The following is a 25893-nucleotide window of genomic DNA, read 5'->3' on the forward strand; positions in this document are numbered from 1 at the left end:
GCTGCAAATCCCACGAATTCCCTCCCACAAGATAGTCGATTCACGGGTAAGATGTATGGATATGTTGCAGCAAACAGCTCCTTTCATGCAATAAGTCTGAGTGTTAAATGCAGCGTTTTATTTGACCACGCCAGAGGCCAGAGCCCTATCAGCGTCGCACATACCGATGATTGAAACTGCCGCCTGCCTTATTACAGCCAAAATATTAGGAAGCAGCCGACGACTGTAAACACTTTCATTTGGGCGGAACTAAAACGCATGTCTTGGTCTTAGTGTGGCGGTCGATTGAGGCATATGGTTCGGCTGTGTCATAATCACTGGAAGATTGAACCGTAGTGTTTAGTAATGGCCCATCGCAGGGTTAGTCAGGATGTCAGGTGCTGGAAAAGGTGTCATGGGCGCGTCCTGACTCACCAGACTGTAGGCTTCAGTGGAGAGAAACTGTTTATACAACATGTTGCTAAAGTAAAGACTTCCATAAGTCCCATGTTTCGAAAGGGGGTCTTAATTATGTATTCAAATATGAAGGAAGATTTTTTCAAGTGAACTCAATAATGACAAGGTGAAAAAGGATGACTCAATCATCCTCATATTCATAGGGAATCACAAAAATCCCAGATGGTTTTTCAAGTTTTAGGATATTACTTTGGCATCTATGTAGGGGGTTGTTTTTTGTTTTACTTGTGATCTCATAAATATAGTCCATGAATAACTCCCATTGGGAAGTCTATCTGCAGCTAAATGTGTTTTCCTATAACCGCATACTGTGTTGATATTAACATGCAAGTGTGGTTATGTTATGGGTTTGGCACAGCTCCCTGCAGTAGACAGCAGAGTGAGATTTAAGTCACCACAACTTCTCAGTGGTCTAATGAGCTTGCAAAGCATGTGTTTAATGTAATGTAATAAATGTCAGCATTCGAGAAGAGAATTATGACATGTCAGGGGCTTGTTGTTTGCTGATCACAGTACTAGAGTTGTTTTGCTTTTGTGGTGGGCAGAAATAGCTTAATCGGTGCCTGGTTTTGGGGTTATTGGTATAAGATTACCATACAATAATGTTCCTGTATATGTGGGCTTTTATCGTAGTATAAACATGTGTACACTCTCAGATGATTTATCGATGCCTGCTTGACCCCTTTCTGCTCCTGCAGCTGCCCATATAAATATCTGCGAGTAACATTTGTATTTCACCTTATTTTTCCATACCATGCCATTCTTCAGATTCTTCTATTGTGTGTTTGTCCTGATTGAATCAGAGTCATAATATTGGCTCAAAATGTCAGAGGAATTCCTTTGCTGCCTGTCAGGTGGAGCACTTTATGAATCCTGTAAGCTCGAAGGCTGCTAATGCATCCTGTGCTGTCCTGTACCCTGAGGACAGTCCCTCTCCTTCATGCTAGCATTTACTCTGCTCAGAAGTAGGCTAACCAACTGCATGCAGGGCATCATCTCACATTTATACCACTTGCCCCACTACGAATGATGTTCGAATGTGGAGTTCTGAATTTTGTATTAAGCTGTTCCCAGCCAGCATTTTAGCTGTAGAGCCCAAGTGGCTTGAGGAGCATGACAAACTTTACATAACACAGCTCCCTGCAGGATGTGGCTGTTCTGTGGTGCATTTCAAGGCTACAGCCTCAGCCCCCATTAGTGTCACAGTCAAATGACTCAACATAGCCGAACACTTACTTGTCCTTTGGTTAGAAGCTTCAGTTGCACACATCTGTCATGTATTGGGTAGACAGGCTAACTTCACCTGAGGCAGAAGATAGAGCTGTCTTCAACGTCCCTATCTCTACTTCACCTCAGTCAGCATGTCATTTATGAACATTAGGACACACACTGCTTTAACATATCCGGTGTACGAATGTTTACTGCAAGTACGTCAAATGTATTCTGTTAAAAATAATCAGCAAGACAAGGATTTTTCCATTTCCCAATTAAGTCCTTCTACAAGCTGCTTGGCGCTCAAAGCAGACATTTGGATGTTTGCCATTTAAGATTAACCAATTTTAAAGTTGTTTTAGGAGATTAGATTTGTTTTCCAGATGTCCTTTGAGCCCTGGGTGACAAATTATTGGGCAGAGAGTCAAAGCAGGATAGATCTTTTGAAAAGACTCTTTAACTTAAGCGTTGGCATTTGCAGGCAGCAGGGCGAGTTTGTTATGTGCTGTGTGTTCTGTCACTGAATGCAGTGTTGGTCACGCTGGAAAGAATATAACTGCAGACTTGTTTCATTGTTAAATTGAATGCACTAGGAGAGAATATATCCTGATGAGACAGCCTTCAACATTTATTTGCAGAAACACACAAACATTATCCCTTATTGCTGCAACTGTCTTCACTGCATGTGCAAGTGCTTTTCTCCGCCCTGCTGACAAAACATGCCATGCTCTCGTCTTCATCCTTCAGTCTAGATTGCTCAGCAATTTACGCACCAGGGATCAATAGCGAGATCCACTAATGGTACGGCAGTGAGGCGGAGACATGACGTCTTCTATGTTTGCCTGGAGACAGACCTCTCCTCTGTTCATGCCTGTGGAGGAGAAAGGGTCCCAGTCCCCATCTGCCATCTCTGGCTGTCTGAATACATTTTGCACTAGACCTAGCATTGATTCTCCCACTGTGGGCGGCCCTCTGCTCTCCACAGGCACGTGACCCTCATCTCATGTGTGAGAGACTGAGCCATTTCTTTCTCACTTGTTGACATTCCATATCATTTGGGAAATGTAGCCCAAACTGTGTGGTATTTTGGTAGGCTTTCAGATATGCAAGGTTTTTCATGTTTCATCATCTTGTATAATGGTGATATCACTGTGCAATGTATAGCCAATACTTAAAAAAGAGAGCCATGCTGAAGTGACTTGTGAATTCATTGATCGGCAGAGTTGTTAATTGGTCTGTTTTTGATATTTCTAAAATGATTTTTTCATGCAAAAATGCCAAACACTACTGTTTTCGCTTCTCGGTAGTAAGAAAATGCTGCTTTTCTTGTCTGATGTGGTAGTACATTGAATTGTGAGGGTCATTTGTCAGCTTTTTAGTGATCAAACAGGCACATTCTTTATCCTTTTTAACACAGCCACACTGCTTGATCTGTGAAGCACCTTACATTGTTTTGTGTAAGTCTTTTCTCTTGGTCACTTTGTTGGACTGCTTTTGTTGCCAGGGCTGATGTTCTATTTCTGGTGCCACTGTTGCTTTTGCTTGAATCTAATGATCTTGCATATTTGCTCCTGGCACATCAGGAGGCTAGTTACTTTTAAAGGCAGACTCCAAATGAATCATTATTTTGTGTGTTTGTGTATGTGCACCATACAAATGCATGTCCATGATTAATTTCTGCCATATCTCTAAGATGCGGATAAAAATACTGTCTGCATAAATGACCCCTTGTTGATTCACACAAATGTAGCACAATGCTCAAGACCAAAATAGAACATTTTTTATATCCACTTCTGGCTTTTGTCTATTTATAGCATTAAAGCTCCCCGGAGAAAGATGTTATTCATTTACTGACAAGGTAAACAAAGTTTTTAAAGATATGGCTAGGTTGTAAAATCATCAAAAACAAATTTCCCCTAAAGATATACTTAGTGTATTTTATCATAGAACATTTTAATCCGTTCCTCTTTCCTTATCAGTGTGATTTTGTTTGTGATAAAATGCTGAGCTTCCTCTGCGGCTCTTACAGTTTGTCTTTCTGCCAAAGTGATGTCTCATTCAGAAACAGATTAGTCCCCTTCCGTTAAGATAATGTTGACCGGACAATCAGGTAGTGTTCGGAAATTGCCTGCTATCTCCCCCTGTCACTCATGGGGGAAATAAGATGACATTGATCAATGTCATTGGAGTGTTGTCTTTTAGCGGTACAAGTTGTGTTCTGTTTAGGCAACTTGTGACGAAGGTAACTTCGTGGACTGACGGCTTCGGGCCTTGTAATATTGCACATGTGGTTTAGTTTGAAAGTGTTCCCCCTCCCGTTTTGTCTGTGGCTGGTGATTGTGTTCACCTGGTGCCCTGTGTTGTCTCCTCCCCCCCCACCTGTGTCTTATTGGCCTGATTAGTGTGTGCNGGTTGTATAGCTTCATTGTTGGTGATTGTGTTCACCTGGTGCCCTGTGTTGTCTCCTCCCCCCCCACCTGTGTCTTATTGGCCTGATTAGTGTGTGCTCTGTTTTCCCTGTCAGTGGACAGGTAGTGTGTGTGAGATCCTTGTGGCTGGTGACTGTGCTCATGTGAACAGCGAGATTGAGGCTGTGTCATGTGCCCGTGAGTAATAAATGCCCACACCGGGTTGTATTTTGGACGTTCTGCCTCTGCCTCCTTGCTTGGTCGGGCCGCTCAACGGTCAGCTTCACACAACTGAAGAGTTCTACTCCTCAAATCACATTTTAAATAATATTGAAAAAGATTGAAAATAAGAAGTCACTGATGAACAGCGGAAATGATTGATTTACTGAATAATTTATGTATTGGTTCACAAGCCATCTGTGTGTGTCTAATGTGTTTGATGTACAGGTTAAGTTTTCAAAGACGTTATTTGGGCTATTATAAAGAAGAATTTAAATCTGTAACTAGGTTATATTCTCAAGACTTCTCTTCTTTACTCTGATTCGCTGCTCCTTTTTTTCCCGAGATATTTTTAGACTTTATAATCAAAGTCAATCTTTTGGGATTTATGAACTCAATTAGAAGGAGATTACTAATGTGTGCCCTTCGCCTGTTAATCTGTCGGTTACCAGCATGATCCTTTTACATTTTTTCAGATAATATTTGACTTCCTTCATTACAATGTCTGCACAGACAACTGTTTGTTTGCTTATTACCAGGGCCAAACCGTATCGTGTTTTCCCTGGGATGCATTCCATTTCTGCAGTTATATCTAGAGCGATTTGCTCATCAAACAGTTCATTGCATTTTGCGTGTTGTGAACTCGTAGGAAAGAAGTTTGTTTTTAATGATGACACGCAGTAAAATGGACAGCACTACAAGATGAGCAAGTTCAAAGGACAGTTTTCCCTAATTAAGTAGTCCATTTTAGGCATCTTAATGTGAATGGGTCTTAATTAAACTACTCCTCAAAGGGTCGGATCACCTCTTGTGTATTTGTTTAACATTTCATGAGCAGATATAGTATTACACTCAGTGGACTGACTCCTCACAAGGGAGCCTTGAGCCATCTGTTTTTGCCCCTTCAGAGGAACAGTAGGATGCATTGTTTACGCTGCTGTTGGGAAGCTGTGCAGTCACTATCTGCTATTTTGGTCCTTTAAGAGATGACTTCCATTTGCACGCAACTTGAAAATCAGTGGCGTGCATCTTATTTGTTCCCTGGGAGTTTCAGCCAAACCAGAAAACTTTTTTAAAAAAGTGAATCCGTCTGTTTTTGTTCCTTTTTATGTCATTCCAAAACAAGGTTATGCACATCAGTCCAGATCATATTGATTTAGAGACATTGTTTATGAAGACTTTTTCAGCAAGTTGCACAATTGTAAGGATGATGAAAGGATGATGAAAGGTTAGAAAAGAAAATAGGCACCTCTGATGCAACCTATACAGCTATATCCCCGCTGACAGTAATTTATTCCATAATCTCCTCACGAAAAGCTAGTATTTAGTATCATTTTGAAGATTAGATTACCTCTGTGTACGTCATTCATATTCTTAGAAATATGCTGCATTGTTTTGATTTAATCCTGTTTAATCTGTGTTCATCATGGGCTCGTGGGCGCTTACTGTAGTTCACCCGCTTGCATTGTAATCGTATATTGCTGAGGACAAAGAACAAGCCCAATTGTGCAAGGAACTGTCCAATTAGGTAGAAGCAAAGCGTCTTCCTCATTGGGGCCAGGCCACTCTTGGGGCCTGTGAATAAAGCCTGTTGCTATGGTGCCGGAAGCATCTGTGGTAGACAAGAACACGACTTCACAAACATGCTAGTTCATCATCATGCCAGCTCCTCAGCTTACACCATCACCTTTCAGTTACCATATGTTGTTTTTCATGCTATCCCAGCACATGTTGCTTCATAGTGATGATGCATCTTGTATATGATTGACAACTCTAGCCCGGTACTGGGATAGCATACCAAACTAAAGTGATGAACTCCCCACCAGTGTTTAAAATAATGAAAGACGGGGGATCAAAGGGTTTCTTATACTACCGGTAATCACAATTGTCCTTGGTGAGAAGCATACTAGTTCTTTAGCTGGCTGACCTTTAGCCTTCTGAAGGAGGGACTGTATGTGTGAAAAGTGTAGGGAAAGAAGGCTAATCGTGGAGAGAGCCCAAAGCCGAAGGCCCCCTGGCACGTGGAGCGAATACTGAGCACACCGAGCTCTTGGGAAGTCTCATTATACATTTAGGGGCGTCCTGTTTTCCCTCTCTCTGGACAGCCGGACAGCTAAATTGTTTGTGGATCAATAGTTTAGCTTCCTACTGGCTCCACAGAGTGAGTGAAGTGCATTTAAACCCAAGAAATCCCATTACCCTTGGCAGAGAGGGGAAGCATAGCACTAGGGGCCAAAGCAAGTGCTCTTGCTTTGGCAATTATTCAGGCTCCCTGTTTGTTTACCTGCAGTGCTTCGGCTGAGACCACCCATAGTCATATTATTCTCAATATCACATTTTCTTCGATTTTCGATTTTCTCTGCCACACAGTTTTGTCCATACATATCCAATGATATCACTACTTGGTGATAACATTTTTTTTGAAGTGATGTTGCATGCTCTGTACTTTAAAGTCATTCAGTGAATGCTGTCTTTTCCCGGACAGATCGATAGAAAGTTATAACGTTGTGTGAGGCAAGCTGATTGTATATTAATGCTGCTTATAATGACCGGAGCCTGGCTGCAGCCTGTCTGTATTGATTCAACACTTATTTAAAATGCCTGTTGTTCTTCCTTTCAACCCTTTGGCTATGTAGACAGAGAGAGTGAAGGGATGAAGAGAGAAAGTGGGGGGGGGTTTGGGGGTATAATGAGAAACGTCAAAAAACAAAACATTTGGAGCTTTCCCTTCATTCCTTAGATCAGTGTAACCAGAAATAAAGGATGTGGCTGGTGCCGGCTCCGGGCTGCGGGCCGCCGCTGTCCTCTCCTGGCTCTCGTTTGTGTGGCGCTGGTCAGCCTCCGAGCTACTGGGCTCAGGGCTGCATGGCCACATGAAGAGCCCATTGATGTGGGCAACATTAGCATTCGCTGTAGGCGAGCACGACAAACAGGTTGGTTTTCCGTTTCACACTAACAAACCTGTTCTCTCTGGGATCCTCTCAAAAGGTCTCAAATCAACCCCTCTTGTTGCATTGCTAACGAGTGTGGATAAAAGAGGTCAAAGAATGTAGGCCTCTCCAGTCCAAGCAGTGTACTCCCGCCAGCTGCATCGTTAGGAAATACTGTCACATCTGGCTCACAAACTCACAAGATGATGAAACAATCTGCGTCATGTTTTCTGTAAGTGCTAGTGGGGCAATACTGCAGCTCTAATAGCTTCCGACAAACTACCCTAAAACGTCCCTGTTCTTTTCGGATGGCATATCATTATTCAGATCTGAACCCAGCATTCGGAGGGAGTCTGGCTGACTTATGCATGAGATTTGTGCACTAATTATTCTGCAGATTCGTTTCCTTGGCTTGGTTTGTAGCTGCAGGAGCTTTTGTTGCAATCTGCTAATTCATGCTGCTCAAATGATCCTCACGATTTAACTTAGAAACAGCAAAATTGCCCGCAAGAAGAAGTGGCTAATATTACCCCGTGAAAAATAACACATGTAGTCCATCTCTATGTTTTAATTGGGCGACCATGAGTCACACTAATGCTTGAGCAAGTCGTACTGAAGCCAAGAGAGAGAGAGGTCGAGGGCGCGAAAGAAGCACAGGGAGAGTATGGGATACCAGCTTACTAATTACAGATCTTTTTCTCATCTCATGTAGATTCGTAGACTCACTGTAGAGAAATGTATACAAACAGTAAAGAGGCAGCAGATAATGAAGGTGTGAGGGAACAACACAACACCCCTTATTATTCTCATTACTGGCTGTCTAGACTGAGGGAGGTGCTAGCAATCACAGCATCAACTCCCTGCTCGATGGAAATAACTCACATTATTCTATGGAGAAAAAGAAGCCATGCATGCATATTAATATGACATTTGTTCAGTTGGACCAAGGCAAACCTCCATACGCTGTGTGGGCCTGGTGTTGAAATGTGCCCGTAGTAGCGGCCAGTGTATCTGGTTGGATTATTCATGAAGAAGGTGTAAGGACAGTGAGTGGAGGAAAGGGCATCCAGAGGTGAATCTGACTGTGAAAAAGGGCACTGAATCATTTTTTTCCCTGTCTCCTTTCCAAACACACACACACACACACACACACCCTCCTTTGCAGTACTACAGTATGACTCTTATCTGCAACACACAGCTCCACTCATGCTGCTCACACAGGGCCGTAGTGTGTAGAGGACAGAAGGAGCGAAGGGCACAGCGTCGCACACAAGCACGCACGCACGCACGCACGCACACACACACACACACATGCACAATGGATAGAAAGAGGAGGGGGGGTATTTTTCTTAATTCCCCTTCAACAGAGGACAACAAGGCAAAACACTGCTCTTCTATATGACTGAAGGGGGTGAAAACTACTGTGTGTTTAGAGACTGCTGGAGCACTTGATGTTATTCACATTGACCCATCCAACTAGATTATAAATTGACTCTGGTACAGTGAAATGAAAAGGTTGCAAAAAAGGAATGCACAAACTAACTGTATACATTGTAGGCCTACATGAAGATAAATGACATATGAATCACATTTCCCATAGATTTTTCAAAGAGAGTAGTATAATGGATGAACATTGCAGTACAATGTCAATACACTTCTTATTAGATAAATAGTTTGTGGAACGTTGAGATGATTGATAACACTCTAATGCAATGTCTGTTGAGAGCTTGCAGCTGGAGCCAGGTACCCCGGTTAGCTTAGCTGAGCCTGGAAGCAGGGGGAAAAAGCCAGGCTCTGTCCAAAGCAAAACAAAACATTAAAACAAAGTCTAAATTTGACAATACTGTGTTTAAAGGCTATTTATTGGGCAGGGTCAGTGACTTTTTGAATTCCTGTAATCACTATGAAGTTGCCAGGCAACCAGCAGAGAGGCCAGATTACATTTTAGCGAAGCTAGGCCACATGCACATGGACATTTTGCAACAATTTAATGGTACGATATATATATTTATAGCTAAGTCCATGCACTATGAGATCTGCTTGGTAAGTAGACGATATACATGTGTTGAGTGTCTCATAGCAGTAGTTGCTAAGTAAGGCAGCAAGAATCATGACAAATATAGACTTTAAAAAAAGTTATTAAATGAATGCTTGGTGCTACAGTTTTACTTAAGCAGTTGCGTGAATAAAAGTCAACAAGAAGTAGGTGAAGGGGCTCTGTGAGTACACTCTTAAGGCATTCAAGCAAAAGCATCTATTTGCAGCATAATATATGAACAGTCTCTTAACCTACATTAGCTCCCTTGCTGCTACTGTGAAGAACACAAGCTTGATTGGAAATGCTGTAAACCGTGTATCTGCGTGGGTTGTTATCAGACCCGTGTCTTCAGCAGCACTCAGACTGCATTGTGGGCAAACAGCTTTATAACTGTGGAGAGATGATTTCCTTATGATAACGTTGTGATCTGAATGCCATAAAGCTCCCACACACCTCTGCGTCTGACACAGACATAATGTCAGGACATACCGATTTAGTTTTGCAAATGTCAATCTTTAAAGAGAGAGCACTTCAGCCTTATCATAGTCGCAGAGTTATCTACTGTAAAGAGTTGTTAGATCAGGGTCTGGCATCATGACTGAAAGACTTTTTTTTCCTTCTGTTTTTCTCTGTTTTTTTTTAAGTGGGCACCTGTTCTGTCTTATAAGCCATGATCACATGGTGTGACTTGGCTAAGAATCACCACATGACTCAGGTCTTTGCCCAGGCTGTGCTCATTGTCAGTCGGCACACACACTGCTCTCCAACCGGCCGTCTGACTGTGGCCATGTGCTCAGCAGTAAACACAGGTGACTGGCTCTGTTGACATGGACACAGTGTTCCGGACGTGAACGTATACATGTGGAAGGCCTGGTCCCTATGGAGTGTTTATCCTGCAAATATCCCTGCACTTAAAAAGAACAGAATATTTTAATTAATACAAAGAAACCTCCAATGGAGAAACAATTACTTGGATAGTCTTTTCACACTCTGTAATATATCGGCAAATAATATCTTGGCCCGCTGTCATACTCAGGTTTCTGGCAATTTAAATAATAGCTCATGCTGACAGTTTTAAATAGTAAATGCAGCTTTTCAAGGAGAACTTGAGTGCCAAATAACAGGGGAATATGATTTTACACATAAATGCACCCATTGAGAGGGACTGTGGAGCTTGCAGTGGCACAAGAAGTGGAGGAAGACTTCCTGATGGGCAGGCATGAATATGCATGGCACTGCTTAAAAGCACTGGCACACTGATACAGTATGGCAGTCAATGGATTCACAGAGCAGCCTTTGTCTTGTGTGCTTTCAACTCTGGAGGAGGTGTCTGAGCCTCTTGTGTGAACTTTCAGCCCCAGAGTGCCTCTGCATAAGTATCGGAAAATCTCTAATGCTGCTCAACATCTTATAAATGCAATGAGGATCCTTAGTGTTAATTATATTTCCTCAGTCACAACATAATTACTTATTTATCAGTGAGATCGTAGGGTGTTTACTTCCCTCTAACTAACTTGGAATTATGACATTTCATTTGGGGATTCATTGAGTTTGATTTGGTTTAATGAATTCGCTAAGTAATTTGTTACCAAAGTAAACAACTATGTGTCTGGTGCACTTGAGATCTGGTATTATGTTGTCATAAACATTGTGTGGTCTGTACATATTCTAGACAGGCACCAAAGCTGTCCAGAGACCAAGTGGCAGGGGATTTGTTTCTCTCCTTCTCATTTCCCGAAATAATGTGTCATCCATACACAACTGCCTTGAAGAGAAATGTTAAAATATGAAATATCAAGAGTAAACTAATATCTGTGTAGCCTTGCTATCAAGTTCTTAAAGCTGCAAATTGGTCCACACTACCCTTGGCAATAGGGCTGCCGTTGCATCAAAGCTACAGAGGCATGGGGAGTTATAGTAACAGCCACACTGGCTTCTGCAAATTAAATCATCGCTCCCAAAGCTTCAGCACGTCCAGCGCAGGCATAAATCTTGCTGCCTTTCTCATGGCTCTGTTTTCATCTGCTCTTCGACAGTCTGTTTGTAGCTATGAGCTTTGACATGATAATGTGAGTGAAGCTGCGGGTCTGGGTGTTGGGCGGATCCAGACGCATGGTTCTTGTGCAAACATACAGCAACACACTGATTATGGAAAAGAAAAACCTAAGACTTCAGAATGTGTATACTAGTTTTTACTCTCAGCAGTCAAAATATGGGCGCCCACTGCATAGGAATTTAAGACTTTATTGTTATTGCCTCAAATAAACATTCAAACGTTGGTATGCCGCATACATTGTCTTACTGTGAAAACATCATATATCAACGAGTACACAGCTTGAAAGTACCTCTAAAAAAACTTGATTTAGTCATTTTATTTGCCAAAAATACCGTGTTTAGCTCGGTTTGGCTTTTTTTCATTTTGAAATTATATAACTTTGACCAGGTTAAAACTTGGTCAAAGATATAAAATCTTTATATTCAGTGGGAATAAATGGGCTCGGGCTGACAGCCACAGATTGGCTAGGGTATACACAAAGTAAACATTATCTTTTTAGGCTTTTCTCGGGCTGTGCTAACAATAAGTAAAGTGTAGAATAAACCCAGACTTATCCTTTCTTTGTGGGAAACAATGGAAAACATAAGTAATGAGAGAAAGGAGGCTTCCTCTGTAATCGTGCTAATTATGTGGTGCCATGAAACCGGGGTATCAGCCCGGTATTAACTAATCGATATTGTGTTCCAGCCGCCCTGACTCAGATTTACCTGAGCTTTACTGACGAACATCGATTTATCTCCTGATGGATTCCATTTCTCAGGACCTGTGTATCCTAACACACGAGTGAATTGATTTATAAATGTAAATGATTAGCTGGTGGCTCGCCCACCTCCTCAAATACTTTGCTGTATCTCTTGCAGTGAAAAGCATCTCGTTTGGCCTGTGACCATCACTGACTGACTCACTTCTCATATTATTCCAATCTGCTCGGAAGATACATTTTTACAATCAATATTGCGGGCTGGTGAAAAGTCCACCAAAGTGTTGATGCGGGGAAACACTTGTCTATTCAGCTGACTTACAGTGCAGCGCTCACACACTACACACCCACACACTCCCTCACTCACCCTTTAGTTGCTGGATTTCTCTGAGAGAGCTGAAGAAAAGTGTGTGGAACAGAGGATTGTTTGATTTGACTTTATGTCAAACCTCTGTTGAAGAAGGTAAAGATTACAGCCAATCCACACGTACAGCTCTGTGTCTGCTAATAGTCCCCACTTAAAAACTCCTCCGCCGAAATCTTTTCACCTGCAGTTTGTTCAAACAGTCTTCTGAGCAGACGTAGATAATGAAGACAGAATAGCCCAGAGTTGAGATGGTGCTTATGAAAAGGTAAAGGAAAGAGTGGGAAGTTATCTGGCAATGGACACTGTTCTATGATTAGGTTAATGCTTTGATGTTCAGCAGTAATGAAAAGGCAGCCTGGTGTTCACTTCCATTCTGTTTCATTAGAATGAAAGGGGTCAGGATTAGTTTGTAGTGTCACATATGCTATGCATAGATTTAAATGTAATTATTATGCATTGACAGGGCTAAAATATATGCAAAACATGTAGAACGCTGCCTTAATACCTGGACATGTCAACATTCAAAATGTCTCAATATTAAAATAACGGTCCCTTGCCATTAGTAATCCTCTATCACAATATTGATTTATTCTTTAACTCGATTTGTGTAAGGATTCAGATTGAGCTGTGCTGTGTGAAACAGATGACTGGAGTCAACACCCCTGGCAGCAAAAGTGACATTTTAGCATCCTTATACTGTGTTGTTACATCTGTATTCACAGCTTTATGCAGTATTCATGAGCAAGAGCAGCCTATACAGTAGCATAATGATACTGCTGACTTGTATCCACATACACACATGCTCACACACACACGCAAAGAAGGGGACCCAGAGGAGCCAGCCAGCAGTAGCAAAATGTGTGTTCCCATCGCCTTCTGGCAATCTCACCCCTAATATATGAGATTCTTTCTCTGGAGTGGAAAAATAGGTCTGACACTTAATTAGCAAATAAGGTCACAGGCAGCAAAGAGCCCAGGTCCCACGTTTATGTCTCGCACTGTCCTTGAGATTTGACACTCTCCCTCTCTCTCTTTGCAAAGCTCTCAAATGCAAACATGCACAATATAAACAAAACATGATCTCTTTCCCTCTTACAATAGCTAATGGAAGTGTACACTGAACACAAGGCTGTCTGTTCATTATTGCTGTACATTGAAGCCTTTAGCTTAATCATATAAAAGTGCCGGTGTACATCTAAACTCTGGGCTATTCTGTCTTCATTATCTACGTCTGCTCAGAAGATTGTTTGAACAAACTGCAGATGAGAAGATTTCAGCGGAGGAGTTTTTAAGTGGGGACTATTAGCAGATTCAGAGCTACTGTAAGTGTGGATCGGCTGTAATCTTTACTTTCCTCCACAGTGGTTTGACACAAAGTCAAACCAAACACTCCTCTGTTCCACACACTGCTTGATTTATGTGGTTTTTCAGAGAAGTCCAGCAACTAATGGGCGAGGGAATAAGGGCGTGGGTGTGTATTAGTTGTATGTGCGCGCTGCATTGTGAGTGCAAGTCAGCTGAAGAGACATTAGATCCCGTCCCTCTTTGGAAGCAAACATGTACCGATTTCAAATTTCAAAATGGGAATATTTTCTGGATAACAAAACCTCCTATGAAATATCACTTTGTATTCTTGTTATTTGTAGATTGTAAAAAAAGGCACTTTTTCTGACATTCAATGGACTAAGAAATCAATTGACTTAGGATATATAAATAGGCTAACGGATAAAGTATGTTGTATCATTATACCTTGCTGTGGTATTTGTTTATCCAAAAAATGTGTGTTTGCATGTACTGGCCAAAGCTAATTTATAAAATCCATAAATGCTTTTTCATTTGTTGTGCACAGAAAATGTACTATATCACAAAATATATTGCTGTTTTGTTGTAAAGAGAAAGCCACTATGGTATAAATGTATCAATAGCTGAGCCTTATACATAAATATAACTATAAGAAGCTGTAGCATAAAAAGAGATGAAATATATATCATTTACCATTACCCTATTATCAGCTCATCAAACCGGCTTGAAAAGTTGTTTTCTTGACATATTTCCTCTTGTCTCTTTGCATCTAGCCGCCTCCTTTACATTGTATGTGTTTTGTTCAGCGAGCATGAACATTGCCCTATTTAATGACACCCTCCCATGTGGCTCAAGATGCAATGCCTCTTGAAGTACTGAGGAGAACTCACTGACCCTTCCTCTAAAGGCTCCTAACCCAGTAGAACATGTCAATTTAAGTGAGCAATATATTTGTGTTTTATTCCTATGGTACTGGACATTGTTGTGTGCTAATGCTGCAGGGCATAAGTGATTGTCTGTCCAGTCCTAAAAAGAGCAGCATTGTGCCTCTGAGACATGTCAGTCACTTCAATGCCAATGTTGACCTATATATGAAGGCCTGGATCAAGGGAGGGGCAGGCTAGCCACAGCATAGGGCAGAGCTCTAGTTTAGTGAGCCCTAATGTAGCGCTCAGTGACACGACATGCGTCAGACTGTGGCACACATTGATCGCTAATGGAGACAGAATTTCTGTGGTACACAATTGTATGTTTTTCTTCTGTGTTTGTTGTGTAACACCGCCACTGCCTTCTGGGTGAAAATGACACGCATAAAAACCTCACATTTACTAAAAACTCACTATCCTCTCTCTCGCTCAATCTTTTCCCCATGTCTTCCCCTCCCGTAAATACTTGCAAATACACTTCCAGGTTGGATATTAGCTAATTGACCAACCTGTATTGGGATTCGTATGCATGTTGAGTTGGACAAAACAGAGAGATGACGAGAGAAGATGGACTGACACCCCAAGGATGCAGAAAATTCTGTGTGACTCTAAACCTGATTATCTATGCCTTGATGACTCCTCTGGTGCAGGAATCAATACAGGCTGACGGGCTCCTGGGGCACGGGGCCCACTACAGGAAGCGGATATCTCCAAATTATCCATTATGGATGAGAGGAGTGTAAGGGGTGGGAAAAAAAGAGCAGGAGAATGACAGGGCCATAAGAGGGGGATAAGAGGGTGGGAATACAGGAAGTGGAAATGTGGAGGAAGAGCTGGTGCACAAAAGGAGAAAGGGAGAGGAAGATGGGGATGAAGGTGAAGATTGCAGCAGGGAGCCTTGCAGCTGTTTTTGTGTTGTTATAGCTCAGCTGCTTCTCTTTGGCTGGCTCCTGCTGTTCCTGCAGCGCGGCTGTAATGTTTATTTCCAGCTGAGGGGATGGACGCAGACAACACAGCATTCTAAATTAAATTGTCTTCTTCCCTCCCTCCGTTAGTCTGTTCTCACCCCTGCATCTTTTTGTATTATGTATTTTTCTTGTTCTGCTCCTCACAGCAGCAACATCTCCCCATGGTGCATACCGTTTGCTTCTTCCTTCTCTGTCCTTGCTGTCATTTGTTTTCTTCCTCACTGTGGCTGCAATGCTTTCTGGCCATATACCCTGTAACCACTCGCACATGCAACCCCAGCCCCCTCCCCTTTTTTCTCTTTCTCTCTCATCACTTTCCTCTTTCCTCCCCCTCCATTGTGTTGTGAGGTCACAGCTGGGGAGCCCTATGATTTGACAGCTAAATGTTTATGTGAGTGTGCATTTGTGTGTAAGTGATGGAGAGGGCTCCTGTGCCGCTGAGTGGCTCTGATAGAAGGGGGCAGGATGCCATGAGCAGCAGTTGCTAACCAGCACTAGCAGACTTGCAGTTTATCTTGAGGCAAACTGTAGCAGAGATATACAGCCGGCTCCACGGCTGCCAAACCCAACGCTAGCAGGACTGCGGCTGCAGGCGTGTTGGGGTGCAAGCTGCACCTCAGGGTGTGTGCTCGGGGACAGAGGTGGGTAGTGCGGTGGGCTCGCTGTTTGGTTTGTGTGTGTGTGCGTGTGCTGTGTGAAGGAGCCAGAGCAGGGTGGAGAAGTTTGCTAGCTCGTTTTGGGGTATTGTAAACTGTGTGTGTCTACTGTATGTGTATGCCAGGGGTGTTCTGCAGCACAACCCAACTCTGCTGGCTCTGTCATTTTGTCCTCTGCAGAGGGAAGAGCTCATTATCTGCCTCTAAGAATGAAACATCCTGCCTCAGCACTGCAGAACTGAGAGGAGAAAGCCTATTGAAGCATTGTATGCTTGCTCTATGTGTGTGTGCATGCCTGGTCACTGTGCATATGTCTGTTATAGGTTGTTAAAAAGAAATGATTGGTGGGTTTCCCAGCATGTGTGCTGTATTTTCTGTTCTGTGCATCATGCAAGTCATGTTTACATTTTTCCTAATTGAGGCATAACTTGCACATGTTTGAGCCAACAAGAGAGCCATTAGTTAAATATTCATTGCTTGTTTTCCGTCTTTTTTGCATACATGACTACTGCACGACTAACACATAAGTAGTGAGTTATTTGTCCTATATGCCCAGTCTAGCCTATTAATGCAAATAACGGTCTAGCTTAATCATCATGTATGCTGCTATAATGTTATGCCCTATGTGCATTGCTCATCCATGTATGTTGTGTTTGTAGGTTTTAAGTACTTGAACGGTGTTGGAAATGTCGCTCGTGGCCATGGTTTTCTTCCAGTTCAGAAGCTGCTTCACACCATACGATGAGAGTCTCTATGACCTTTCTGTAATGACTTTATTAGCATAATTTGATGTCATTGGGCTTATGCCATCAACCGCAGAATGACATGCTCCCCCTTACACTCAGAAATCAGCCTCTGTGCCTCTAAAAAATACCATAAAAGCCAACCCTGCATATGCATAAGGTGTTATTATCAGTAGGTTATGTTTATAGATGGATCCTTTTCAGCCACATGAGCAAACTGCATATTAACCCAAGGTGAAAAGACTTTGGCTTGAATTTGAATGTGGCTGCCAATTAAAGGCCCCAGAAACCCATTTTCTTTATACCGTCTTACTATAGGTAATGTGGTTTGACATGAAAACTGAATTTTGTGCAAAAATGTGAACACTTCTGGGTTTTTTGCATGTTAGAAATGCCAAAAAACACACCTTTGAAATATATTGTTTTTGTTTTCTCTCCCCTATCAAGTAATCAAAGTAATCCAATTGTGCTGCACTCCTTACCCCATTCCCCAGCTGACTTGTAAAAAAAGCTTTGCCATGAGAGCTGAATGCCTTTCAAGGTAGCTTCATTCACACAAACCTCTCAGCGCTACTCATATTAACATGCACACAAAAGCTCTTTGGGCAGGTTGGACCAAATGGAGGCTCTTCTCCTAAGTCACAGGTTGGCCAGCTTGTCTGCTTCTATTCTCTAGGACTAACTCATTGAGCAACAATAAAAGGCTTAGACAAAGTAAGGATCAGATCTGGGCAATCAGCGCCAATTTGCGTTGGCTTAAACTCAAGCCTTTAAAAGACTGTATTCGTGCGAGTCCTATTATCAATCAACTGCAAACAGCAGCAATAAAGCCCTATTAGCCGTATGGAAGTTAATTTATTCGAGTGTGGCACGTAAACAAGGCCTTATTCACTGACCTAATCTTAACTTGTGGTGACAGTTCACTACATATTGAGCTACTTACTCTGACACCCAAACATCTACATGAACCAGATCAGAGCTAAAGAAACACGAGGGTTTTTGTGAGAATAAAAGTCAAATATGTTCAACAACTGCATGTTTGATGGTAAAACTTACAATGAAGGCCAACGTATTGAATTCAAAAGAAACCTCAATTCTCTATAGAAATTCAGTTTGAGTAAAAGAAATGCTCATAAGAGCTATGAAGAGTGTCATTGAATATATATTTCTGTTCTTCCTTTCATGCATTCAGTGTCATTATACTGCTGACATGCAATACCACATCAAATGTGATCATAGGGCGCAGGAACCAGGGCATGGCAGCTTTGTGACGGCTAAAAGACAAACCACAAATGATGCTCACGTGCCCTGCGTCGTTGTCAAATATAATTCAAATAACCTTACATATTATAGTTTCAGTAATTATAGCGATTTCCTTACTTCACAGTGAGATGCTTTATCAGCTACTGATCTTCATTTGCTGATCGAATCTCCTAATGGATAATTGGTAAGAGGTGAATGATTTTTAATTTCACTGCTTATGATCTCAAATTACAGACAGTTTAATCTGATGAATTGAAAGCCAATTTGGCAATGGAAAACTCATCAAGTGTGAGATTGAAATGTTATCGTTTATGCTTTCTGTGCACTTTAAAACAATGTGCTGTTATCTTGTATCATTCATTTCATCCACCATTGCGTATAGATATAGGGAATAAGGTTGAATGGGGTATGGCATTATTTTATTTCATACATTATAATAAGCAAAGCTAGATCATTTGTCACATCTGTGTTTTTTACGAGACTGTATCAGGTATAATATTAAGTCTATATTCCTTTAATGACTACCTTCTGTCTTTTTGTGTTAAGTTACTATGACTTTGTCCCATCTAAAGTTGGCCACGATATGAGAACATCTCATGGCGTCCTAGTATAAAAAGTAGAATCAAATTGAATGAGTTTCAAAATACAGAAATACTTCCCTAATCTAAATTGCAGTTGACATCCAATAAGCTCTCAGTTGCAGACTTTCCAAAAATGAAGAAATCCCTGCCCATCTGATGCCACAGATCATATATTCCCAACTGTAACAAACACCAACAATTATCTCGCTATTTCTGTCTGTTGTGGTAGGAGTGGTATTGGGAAACGAGCACAAACTCTATGTATCCACTCTGTGTGCTGCTTCTCTGTAAAAAAGACACAAGGCAGGAAATGATCCTTTCTTATTCCTGTCAGCGGTTGGATTGTGCCGAGTCAGAATTCTTGGGAACATTTTATTGAAAGAACAAAGCTGGAGCACTGAAGCCTTCTGCTCAGACACTGCCCTCTGTTCCACGTGATTCTGACTCATGTGCACTGTTTTGATTAGCCAGGCAGCTTATGCTTAATGAATAGCAGTGGAGTGCTATCCAAAAGAAAAGAGTTGTACTTTTGTCTGTCTGGTCGATCTAAATGGAAGCCATTAGGTTGGCTTTGGTCTCAAGCCTCATCTGCTGCAGCTCTCTTGACCTGCTCCATTAGCTTTGATCACTTGAAGGTTAAGTGCAGACATTTGTAAGTAACAGATTTATTGGGTTCATTTTAGTATACAAATGCAATGCTTTCAGCACTAAATCACGCAGCTCTCACCACTTGCTCTCCATAATCCCTTTCATTTTCTGTAATCACTTATGTAAGTTGAATGACCCACAAAGTTACTCTCACTCACAGCCTTAGATAATGCTACAGGATCTTCTTTTTCTGCCTTTAATGCTTCTTCATTCCTGTCTGGGTCAATCCAAATCCCTCCATGACATAACTTAAGTCCTTAGGAGTGAATCAAGATCATTTAAGATGTATTTTCTTTCCGTAGAGCGCCAGCCGGACATACATTACTTAGTAAGATAGATGTTTATAGGTTATCTGGACCTCTGCATGATTGAACACCATGAAATCCAATGATGTGAATCAATGCATTGCTATGTGTTCTGTTGTCCCAGCACAAAGCCTTTTATTTATTTATTTTTTAGCTTGAACAATTGATCATGTTGTCAAAACTGGCTCGGACAGGACCAATGCCAAATAGTTTGGTTAAAAATGCTGCTGCATGTGTTTATACAGACTTGCTCAAACTCCACCTAACTGGTTGTGTGGACCATACTAAGGTCCCTTTACCAAATCCCTGCCATACTCCAGTTCACAAGAAGGGTGGCTGCCTCCTGTCCTTAGGACGGAGCAACAGCACTTCACAACAGCTAGGTTCAGCGGACTGTTACATCGTTATGTTGCTGTCAGCCAATTAGTAGCTCCACTGGAGATGTGTAGGGTTCAGTGTCTTGAAGAATAGCTTTTCTCTACCTCCTTTGTTTTATATTTTAATGGACGGGTTTCTTTAGTTTACCGTAGTTGTCTATAAAATGTTTATATGTTGATAAACACAATAAAGTAAATGTAGACCTAGTCTTATTTGCTTTATGGAGGGTATAACTTTATATAAGAGCTATTACATGGCTTTCTTTATTAAGAAATAACAGACAGAATAGGAGCAGGGAATTACATAAAAAGGAGGACAATTAGCTTCAGATTGTGTTTTGGATTAGGAGAAGGATATCAACTTTCAAGTTAGCCTCCATATCCCAGTAACACCCTTATCATCACTTTGTTGCTGTACAACAGGATTGCACTCCCTTTTTTGCAAGGCATGCATTTGTGTGCCTTTTTCAGCTCCTCAGAAATGGGCATCAGTTCCAGGAGGAGATACAGTATGGCTTTCTGTGCGACAGCAGATGATGTTTACGACAGTGCTGATGATACGTTTGGCCTGCTGCCAGGCTAATGGAGGGTGGGGTTAAAGTTGGGGTGCTGGTGGAAAAGGGATATTTTGTGTTTTTTTATTTTGTGTGTGTGTGTGTGTGTGTGTGTGTGTGTGTGTGTGTGTGTGTGTGTGTGTGTGTGTGTGTGTGTGTGTGTGTGTGTGTGTGTGTGTGTGTGTGTGTGTGTGTGTGTGTGTGTGTGTGTGTGTGTGTGTGTGTGTGTGTGCAGTGGGAGGGCTTAAAAGATTAAATCCCCCAGCCTGGCCACGGTGACGGGAGAAGACCCCTCCAACGAGCGCTGCAGGGAGGCTTCTTCCAGGCGGCCCATTTGCATGGCTCCCTGTCCTACTCGGGGAATTAGCCTTTTCTTTTCCCACCGTCCCTCCCTCCTCTTTGCACCTTGGAGAGAGTGCTCCCATCCAGCAGCAGCACTGCTCATTTCTGAGGGAGACAATGGAGCAGAGTATTTAGGACACTTGGCAGGGTAGGCATGGTGGAGGGGCTGAGTAGCTCATCTTGTCACATAGCCACTGGCATGATAGCTCTCCACAGCAAGGTAAGCTCTGAGCCTCTGAGTCACACTACTCTCCATGCCCTGATTGTCTTACTGTGTCTCTCATAGCTTGGAGCGGTGGTTGTTTCTGACTAATTGGTAACCTCCTCCTCTTGACCGCAATTAAGCATGCTGTTTGTGCCTTCTTTTCTGATTACACCTAACATTCAGCTCGTCAAGTTAATCTGTAGCCTAATGTTGGATTCATACCCCCTAATCCAATAAGGGGATGCATGGGAAGTGTTGGTTGGAAGGATCGACGATTTAGATTAATCTTTCTATTGTTTGCCATTTGTTGTGGCTATATGCAGAGTAAATGCATTCCTTTCTTTGTGCAACTGGAGGGTATTGATTGTTTTCTCAGTATACAGGATGAACAAATGGCGTTATACTGTAAGAACCCTTCTTCCTTATCTGTACAGATTGACATGAAGTGTAACTCTTGTCACTTAGTAATAACAGTTATTCACAGCAGAGAGTACGGCCTCCAGTGAAAGCATGTCACTGCTGTACTATAGAAGCCAATATCTTTATTGGACAGATGTCGCATGAAGTAATTAAGCCGAGCACTCTTTCTCTATGGAGTGAAGTCTCCTCTGACCTTTGCCTATATGGCACAATGTATCATACATGATGTCACAATCTTCAGAGACCATTTAGTATTTCTTATCTGGGGATTTTCTTTTGAGTTTGATCCTTCCGTAGAATGTATCACATTGTTTATTACTGTTGCACTGAAAGGTCAACACATTGATGTTTTACGATTAATCACATTTACATAAATAAAAACTAAAAAAACAATTGTATGTTGTGACACCGTTTTCAGTAGCATCTAAGTGTCCTGCTCTGCATTCTTTGGAGTAGCATCTTTCGTATTGTAAAGGATCATTTGGAATTTTCCTTTTTTTTTTAAAGAAAAATGTGTACCACTCTTTGAAATACTTGTATTAGGTTCTGTGTGAATGGCAACATCCATTAGCTTATATGAAGGGTCAGATGGATCAAAGAGCATATCTCTGCTGTGTGGTTGCAGCGAATAGCTTCCTCATTGCGTTACAGTAAACACATCTGCACTGTAACATCAAAGGCAAGATATCTTTTTTTGATTCAAGTCACGTGTGTGCTGTTCCCCCTCAGACATTATCTGATCTGGGGTTAATGTAATGCATACAGCCGTCCAGATTTCATGGAGTGAGCGACTGGTGTCATTGATATTCAGGTCAGCTGAGGTCTCTGAGCCTGTGTGGCCCTGAGGGGGCATTGTGTTGACTGCAGGGGTCGGGATAAATAGCTTACATTAGCACGGCTGCATCTATTGGGTGAGAGACAGAGAGAATGAAAAGACAGAGGGAGGGGACCGAGACAAACTGACACAGTGAACGAGCCATGACTGCAGCTGGATTACATCACGACTGATACTCCATACGGGCTCTGATACTGTCTGCCCTCAGGGAGATGAGGTCTTGTTGCGGGGAATGGGACAAACAAAGCATTACATTGCATAGAGCACAACAGCCTGAAAATGAATAAAGATAACAAAACATTTTCAATCCTACAAAATATTTGTCGCAGGGGTCTCTCATTACAGGGATTCACAATTAGTCCATGTTTAATGTGACTGTACCATTTTCTTTACCTTCTATGTTACAGCCCGGCTCATCGGCTGCAACAAAGACATGCCACAAAACTGATTTATGTACAAGATAACAATACTTTATAACTTAACAGACTCAAGCAAATGTGAAATGAAGTCATCAGTAATGTATGTATGCGAGTCAGCGTTCGTGTGGGATGGTGTTCGGCTTTTTATCCAAGCCTCTCAGGTGTGGCTCATGCTGACGACAAAACTGAAACAGTAGAGTGGAGGGGGTCGTAACATCTCTCTATGAATAATAACAGATAATTGGACGGTTTCTCTTTTTATTTTTCAAGAATAAGACACATTGGGTTTCAGCCAATATGAGAAATGTTTTGTATGGCTCTGCTATTTGCTGTCCTAGATTGCTAAAAAGAAAAAAAAGTCAACTCTGACTGCAGAATATATCAAGCTGTTACAATCTGAAAAATACAGTTATTTATTTTGTTAAGTTCTGAACCAGTTTCTGCTTAGCTACAGGGGGCCTGTGCAGCACAAAGCGTGTAGAGAGCATCGTTATCTGCAGGTATAGTTTTGTGTGTGTGTGTTTGTGTGTGTGTGTGTGTGTGTGTGTGTGTGTGTGTGTGTGTGTGTGTGTGTGTGTGTGTGTGTGTGTATGTGTGTGTGTGTGTGTGTGTGTGTGTGTGTTTGTGTGTCTTGGGGTTACTGCTTTATTTGATGTGTAATAGGCTTGGATAGCCTATGTCTGTTGATTGAATCATTCTGTCGGTCTTCTGGGAGATAAAACCGGTTGGTCCGTAGCCAGTCCAGTCTGATTTTCCTCACAGAAGGAAACATATCTCAGAGCTCAGGTTGAGGAGACACACTGGCTGCCTGTGTTGCACATTTTGGAATGAAAATCAATGATTTTGTCATGAATAAATTATAAGTAAGCATAAATGTATCACCACTGCTTTGTGGTAAAATATCACTGATTCAACATAAAAACTGAAGGGATCACAGCATGCGTTTCATCCTGGGATTTCAACTCACTCACAGTATGTAGTCATATCAGGTGTCTGCTCTCTTCACATGTGATGCGGTTTGTGCCTACTATTCCTTGCTTTCCATTAAAGAGAACATCTTGTCAAAGTACATTTCAAAGTAATACTTTTGAACGCTTTGGCTTTTTGCACAGAGCAGAATGTTGTATAGAAGTACGCAGAGAAAGTACTGTATAGTTAGTGGCAGATATTTTCTTTAAAAATAGACAGGTTTTGGCAGCTTGTAAGAAAGAGATGTTCTTTCGGCTGGTAGACTTGCTTTAAATATGTGTCTCTGAATTATTAATGGCAAAGTCTAATTATCATACTTCCTGTCTGCTTTAGATAAATAGCAGTAGTAGTAGTTGATGTACTTATGACATGTTTGTATATACTTATAATGAATGGGAATCAGGAAATGTTCTCAGCAAGCTAAGGATAAATAAAGTTACAAAGAGAACAGTCATGCCCCTGAAACCAAACCAAACACACTCCTGCCTCTCACAGATGATGTCACACCCAATATCTCAATGTTTCATCTTCATTTAAATCAGATCAATATTCCTCTCCCTGTCTCGCTTGTTTTTCCCAGTAGCATTTCGGTGATGACACTAAATCTTATCTGCTCTATCACGAAATGTGTGATTTTAGAATGAGGAGTAATCACAAACCTTATTAATATTGGATTCTACATCCTGTGGCTCAGTATAAGCACTAATATGCTGCCCAGCTACGGTACTGTGGAAATATAAATAAATCTTCCTGAGAGTTGGATGAAAAGATCGATATAAGTTGAATTATGAAGCTATATCCAGCACCCTTTGTTTACCTCACAAAGATTTGATAAAATATAGATCTTGTCAACCATAGGTGTCCAAAGAGCCGCTGTAGAAGCTCATTGGACTTTTCCTTGTACATGTGATGTTTTGGTGTTGTTGTTTTGTTTCTTTCCGTTAACTGTCAAGTGGGAAATAAGTATTTTTTGTGTTTCTCTTATTATCCTAAGATACTGTCATGTTTGAATGTGAAAAAGAAATATGAAGGACAGACCATCTATTTCTATTTATTATTTTTTAGAAAGTGGCAGGTAATATAAGATTATTTTTTTCTCCCTGCTCCTTTTCGGTCAATGGTGTGTTTACAGACACATGTTTTGTTAACGATTATTATACATTAAGATTTGCATACCATGAACGGAACAAATCAAAATGAAATGAAATGGTGGGTAACTCAGCCTTCACCATCTTGGCAGTCACCTTCTTTCTAAAAATGTGCATCGTGGGTGCAACTGAGTCATGTCAGGGTGACGTAGCAGAGCAGATAGCAACCACCTAGAGACTGAAGACAGAACCCACCCGTCACTCAAGCTAAATTCAGGTCTTTTTTTGGGGCTACACGATACTTTGTTCTTACTCAGAATTTTGGTTACCAACCCTTTCTCCATCCCCAGCTTCACTACTGGAGATTTTTTAGAAATGCAGACATATCTTGGATGCTGCAGTAGCTGATGCTGCTCAGCACTCTTTTCTTCTCCTACCGATTAAGATCAATCCAGCGTTAACCCCCTCTTTGCTTCCCCTTGCCGGATTATTGTAAAGCTGTGGTTAATAACTGATGGTGGTGACGTAGTTGGAGGGGATTGTGTGTGTAAGGAGTGACATTGGTGGTGGTGGTGGTAGGGGGGTGGGGTTGTTGGAGAAACGTCTTGTTTTTTAAGTCTACCACTCCCCGCTCCCTCCTCTCCTCCACCCTATCCTCTTTCCAATCTCTCTCCGTCTCTCCTCCCCCACATCACAGATCTGCCCCTTGTGATCAGAGAAGACGTTACTCTAAAGTTACCCACTTGATTATGCAGCACACATCAGGGCAAGCACAGAAAAGGAGGGGTTTCACTCACTTTCACTTGAGCCTGAGGTGCCCTTAGGGCGGTATGGGGTCAACAAAAGCACAAATGACAGTATTGGCCGTTGAAGTGAAGCAGAAAAGTATTGGCCCCCAGCAACGTC

The 25893-nt window shown here is 41.7% G+C and overlaps 1 protein-coding gene across 4 annotated transcripts in view; it reads left to right on the forward strand.

The window, feature by feature from the left end:
* LOC104962545 (contactin-1a) overlaps positions 1-25893 on the forward strand; it is a 62583-nt gene that overhangs the window by 405 nt on the left and 36285 nt on the right. Inside the window, exon 1 of one of the 4 annotated variants that reach the window (XM_010790994.1) lies at positions 7172-7228. The exons of 1 other annotated variant lie outside the window; for it this stretch is intronic. The gene's annotated coding sequence lies outside the window, so the exon portion shown is untranslated. Of the gene's footprint in view, positions 1-7171; positions 7229-16036; positions 16224-21049; positions 21272-25893 lie in introns of those variants that run through there. 2 more of the 4 variants (XM_010790993.1, XM_010790995.1) reach the window with 2 other exon arrangements.

This window comes from Notothenia coriiceps, unplaced genomic scaffold (genome assembly GCF_000735185.1).
Source record: "Notothenia coriiceps isolate Sejong01 unplaced genomic scaffold, NC01 NC01_scaffold00034936, whole genome shotgun sequence".
Taxonomy (NCBI): domain Eukaryota; kingdom Metazoa; phylum Chordata; class Actinopteri; order Perciformes; family Nototheniidae; genus Notothenia; species Notothenia coriiceps.